The following is a 5,871-nucleotide window of genomic DNA, read 5'->3' as shown; positions in this document are numbered from 1 at the left end:
CATTTAAGAAAACAAATACTTTTTTAATATAAGTAGGTCCTATATATTCAAGTTATACATTTACACTTAAAAAATTGGTTTTTCTGACATTCAAATTTCACTGAGTGCCTCATTTTTATTTGGTGAACTCTAATAGTAGGTGTTCATTAATATTAAATAAAAAATGAATGCTTATATACAGGTGTTTTTTTTTTACTGTGTCAAAATAGACATAATATAAAATCCATAATTTTAACCACTTTAAGTGCACAATTCAGGGGCATTTAGTACATTCATGTTGTTGTGCTACCATCACCATGATCCGCCTCCAGATTTTTCACCATACCAGACTGAAACTCTGTACCAATGCACACACTATTCTACCTTTTGTCTCTATGAATTTGTCTATTTAAAGTCTCTTATATAACTAGAGTGGGCTTCCCAGGAGGCTCAGTGGTATAGAATCCACCTGCAATATAGGAGGCACGTGTTCAACCCCTGGGTCAGGAAGATCCCCTAGAGAAAGAAATGGTAACCCATTGCATTATTCTTGCCTGGGAAATCCCTTGGACAGAGGAGCGTAGATGGATACAGTCCATGGGGTCACAAAGGAGTTCAACATTACTTAGTGACTAAACAACAACAACAGCATATCTGGAACCCTGCACCCCTGACACATTGTCTGACCATGGATCCCTAACAAAGCCTTCTTCCCAACTGCTAATCTGTGCTGGCACAATAATCAGTTACAATATGTTCAGTAAGCATCCATAGCAAATATTTGTTAGTGTAAGTTGTATTCTTTTTTTTTATTTTGAAAAATTTACGATTGCTGATACATCACTGGCCATTTTGAAATGATGAGTGGTGACTATAAATTTAATTTTCAAAAAATCTTTGATGTATGTTTGTATAATAATATTTTGATATAGCTGAGATTTGTTTAATTTTCAGCTCTTCTAAAGCAATTTTGTACCATTCTCCATATATATGAGATGGTTGCTAAGGAACTATTCAATGTAAATATCAAGTAATTCAGGTTTGGGCTTCAAAGGGCAAGAGCTAATTTTAGAGATCATTGGAAGATAATAGTGGTTTTCTTTCTCTTTTTTTTTTTTTTTTTTGGTCCCAACCTTGAAAATGTAGGGAAAGATATTCTGAAGTCTCCTTTTGTTTCTGTGCAAGATGGATCAACCCTGACACCCGTGCTTGTCTGTCATGACACTCATCCCATCTTTCGGTGATTAACACCCTCCTTTGAACTGCTAATTATGCTGTGTGAAAACTGTCTTGTAACCTCCTCAGTTCCCTGGGTCTAATAAATCGCTATTTATTTTTGGTTTAAGAAATAAATTATGTTTTGAAGAAAATTTTTAAATGAAAAAAAAAAAAACTAAATATACTACATATTCACCTTTTCCAGCATTTTCATTCCCTCATTGGGATTCAGTTCCCTCTCCAGTATAATTTTCCTTTTATCTCAGGAAACTATAGTACCAATATGCTGATAATTTTCTCAACTTTGTCTGTCTGGAGTAGAATTTCATTTTCCTTAACTTCTGAAAAGATATTTTCTCTGAATATAGAATGCTAGTTTGAAAGGAAATTTTTTCAACACTTTAAAGATGTCATTACACATCAACTGGATAGCAATTTTTTTCTGGTAAGACATCTGCAATCATATTTTGTTTCTTCTGTCTGGTTTTAAGATTTTCTCTTCATCACTGATTTTCAATAATTTGATTATTATGTGGCATATGTAGGGTTTTTTTGTGTGCTTATCATGCCTGGTGTTTGTTGAATTCTTGAATCTGTGAGTTAATAGTTTTGTCAAATTTGGAAATTTTTCATTCATTAACTTGTCAAGTATTTCCAGTCTTCCCTTCCCTATTCAGAACTTCAATTACCCAAGTTTTAGACTATTTACTATTGTACCATGGGACGTTGAAACTCTGTTCATTTTTTTCAGTCTTTTCTTCCTTCTTATACATCAGTTTGGATAGTTTCTATTGATTTTTATGTCTTCAAGTTCATTGATATTTTCTTCAGCAGTGTTTAAAAGCTCCATTAAACCTATCCACAAAATATTTTATTTCAACTATTATCTTTTTCAGCTCTAGAAGTTCCATGTGATCTTTTAATTTCTTAGTTATATATATTATATAAAAATGATTTTATATAAAATTATATTTTTATATCTTTTATTTCTGTCATAATATTTATATTTGTCATTATACTTATAAGCATATGTATAATCACTTTTAAAACCCATCATCCCTATAATTTCAATGTATATTTCTATTAATTGACAACTTTTTTGCTTATGAGTCTCTTTTTCTGCTGGCTTACATGTCATGTAAATTTGCATTGAGTTCTGGACATAACAAAGTTTACTTTGTTCTGTGTCTGTGTTTCACTGTCTTTTAAAGAGAGTTGAATTATTTTGGTAGATATTTAAGCTAATTTTGGGCTTCTCTGACAACTCAGATGGTGATAAAGAATCTGACCATAATGCAGGAGGCCCTGGTTCAAGCCCTGGATCAGGAAAATCCCCTGGAGAAAGAAATGACAAACCCACTTCAGTATTCTTGCCTGGAGAATTCCATGGACAGAGGAGCCCAGTGGGGTACAATCCATGGGGTTGCAAAGAGTTGGACAAGACTGAGTAACTAATATTGACTTTCAGATCAATTTACCTACTTTCAGATCAATGTAACTCATTTTTTGGGGGGTGAGGGGCTTGGTCAGGGAAGGTGAAGAGTAATCTTAACATCACTAAGGGTTGTTTAGCTCCACTGTAAAAGCATGACGTGTCTGGGGTCTCCATTGAATACACAGGAAATTCAATGAAGACTCTCTACCATGGTTTGTGTGCGTGCTTAGTCGCTCAGTTGTGTCTGACTCTGTGTGACTCCATGGACTGTAGCCCTCCAGGCTCCTCTGTCCATGGGATTCTCCAGGCAAGATTACTGGAGTGGAGTGCCATTTCCTTCTCCAGGGAATCTTCCCAACCCAGGGATCGAACCCGGTTCTTCTTGCATTGCAGGCAGATTTTTTACCATCTGAGCCACCAAGGCTACATCCAGACAAAGATACTGAAGCTCAAATATCTCCCGGTCCTGTAAGAGTAATGATCATTACTCAGCTTACAGATCTTCAGTCATTCTTTGACCGGCTTTACAGAGGTTTATTCCATGCATGTGTAGCTCAGTATCCACCAGTAGACTCTCGGGGAACGCTTACAGATTTCTGGAGCAATTCTTCTGCTTTCCTCCTGCTTCAGTTTCTCATCAGCTCAAATCTCAAGTGATGTAGCCTCTTCTAAATCTGACATCTGTCACCTCAACTTAGTGAGACTGTCACATTGTGCTTTGTTTAAATCTCTCCTCACCATACTTCAGAAAGTGCCTTCAGGGACAAGCTGGAGAAATCATAGGGCTCACTTCATTTTTTTCCTTTTCTCAGTCTTGCACTGTTGTCCGGTGTATGAAACATTTGTTTATATTTTTCAGGTTTTATAGTGTTTCTTATCATTTTAATAGTAGGAGGGCATGTCAGGTCACAGTTACTTTTTATGGCCAAGGATACTAATGAGCCTAGCCCAGATTCTTATCTGTGATTGACTTGTCTTAGCTATTTACAAGCAAAGTTTCCATTTTTCCCTGCTGTATTAGTTAAGAACCCTGATCTCACTATATAGAAATTTGTTCAGGTTGATTACCCCTGAGAGCTAGAGATAGAACATAGCAATCTTAGAAGAAAAAGTATATAGAGTGGCCTACTCCCTGTGGACATAATTTCTGCTTTAGGGCAAGGACATTTTCCACATTGCAGCTGGGCCAGATGCCCAGATTGGTGAACTTTATTGCTACCAGGGATTCACTCAGGTCTTGGCTACTATTTCTTAACCCAAGTGGTATTAATCTATTAATATTCTTTGTTTATGAGCACTTGTGTCTGATATGGATGAAATATTTCACAGTAAAAATTCAGAGTTTCACACTGCAGTACAATAAAGGATTTGGTAGATCAAGCTCGAAAAATTATGTAGTTTCTACCCTCAAGGACCTATAAGGTATGTGTGGTAGTACAGTTGTGGGGCCCAGACTTAAAGAGAGAATTAGAAAATAACAGGTAAAAATAGATGATGGAGAGCCACAGGATACTATTACAGCAAAAAAAAAAAGAAAGAGTTTTAGTGTGACATATTAAGTGACTCGAGTAAAGTAAGCAGAAATTAATTAGGCAAAGGAAATGTGTTATTCAGTGTGGCATACTGTGGGAAAGTTGGGAAGGTCATAAACAGGTGTAAACAAGGGCGTTCAGGCAAGAATGACATGCTAGGTGCAGGAACTATTGGTTTCCTATTTGTCTGGGACAAAAAGTAGGAGAATGGGAGTGTCCAAAAGTGAGATTCAACACCATGAAGAGTTTGCATACCATGTAAATAAGCTTGGACTTTATCTACAGTGAAAGGGAGTTATTAAAAATTTTTTTAAAGGAAGATTCCATATTCAGATCTGGTTTTACAGAGATCCTGTGGAGTGTAGAGTTAATATGAATAAGAATAGTGGTTAGAAGAGTCAAAAATTTTTATAGTAATTGAGTTAAGAGAAGACGTTTGTCCCTGAACAAAATTAAGTGATAGTGGAAGTCATTGACAGATTAAGACCTGGATGGTATAATATCCAGGAACTACAAGATGTACCCTTCATCCTCAAAATTAGAGGAAAAGAGTAAGTGTGAATGGTTTATCTACATTATCTCATAGGTGAGAGATCTCCAGTTAAGAGAGATTATATTTTATGGCCTCAGTTTTCTCAGTGGAAGTGGCCTGAAACTGAGTGGAGAGTTTGATAAGATTTGTGCGAGTGTGGATTTGTAGTTGAGGGAGAGGAGGCTAAGTACAACTCAGGGGATTAATAGGAGAAGCTGAGGATCCAGTTGAGTTTTGAAAATATGATTTTATGGAGGCAACATCTTTAAGATTGGGAGATGTTTCACAAGTGGCACTTAACTGTTCAGGTGGAGGAAAGAGAAGGTGATAAATTAGAGCCTTGATTGGAATGCTATTGGGAGGAATTGGGAGTATAGCACTTGGTTCTTTTGGTGGGGTTTTTTGTTGTTGTTGTTGTTGCTTTTTTTTCTTTAAGCAGTAGTTAAAAGCTTTCTCTAAACAATCAGATCTATGTTTTAAAACATCTCTCTCCTACTCCTATAATAAAGGAGTGTTATAAAAGAAATGTCTTCATCAGAATTCCTCTAGGGAAGAACAGTATTACAAGGAAGAATTATTTCTTGATGTTTTGAATGAGACTCTCAAAGACAAATTGAAGCAATAAATGATGGTCACTAGAACTACACACATGAGAGAAGAAGGACATTTTGTTTTGCTTCAGTGGAGAGGAGAGTACAAAATCAGGAAGAGAGAAAAAAAAGAAAGTTGTTGTAGAAGTCTGACTTCAGCACAATATAACTTCATTGTCACCTGCAAATATTCAGGATCAATCTCATGGACACTTGGTGGAAGCTGATTTATTATGTAAACTAAACAAAGAATTGAATTTCACATATATGTTAGTGCAAGGTGTAAGGATGTAGGAAATATAGACACAGGAGCAGGTGGCAAAGTAGATCATGAGAATCTAAACTCCCAGGAGTGGACACTGGTGATTCACACCAACTTTATCTTTAGTGGCAAGAAAGCCTCCACAATAGCTTCTCAGGGGCAGAATTCAAACCAATCCCTCCATATCTCCTGACTGCCTGGCATATGCCTTACACATAGGGTCATTCAATCAGTTCTGTAGTCCCCTTCTCCTCCTGCCCCCAATCCCTCCCAGCATCAGGGTCTTTTCCAATGAGTCAAATCTTCTCATGAGGTGGCCAAAG

Source organism: Dama dama, chromosome 5 (assembly GCF_033118175.1).
Source record: "Dama dama isolate Ldn47 chromosome 5, ASM3311817v1, whole genome shotgun sequence".
Classification (NCBI taxonomy): Eukaryota; Metazoa; Chordata; class Mammalia; order Artiodactyla; family Cervidae; genus Dama; species Dama dama.
This window is presented reverse-complemented; position numbering follows the sequence as displayed.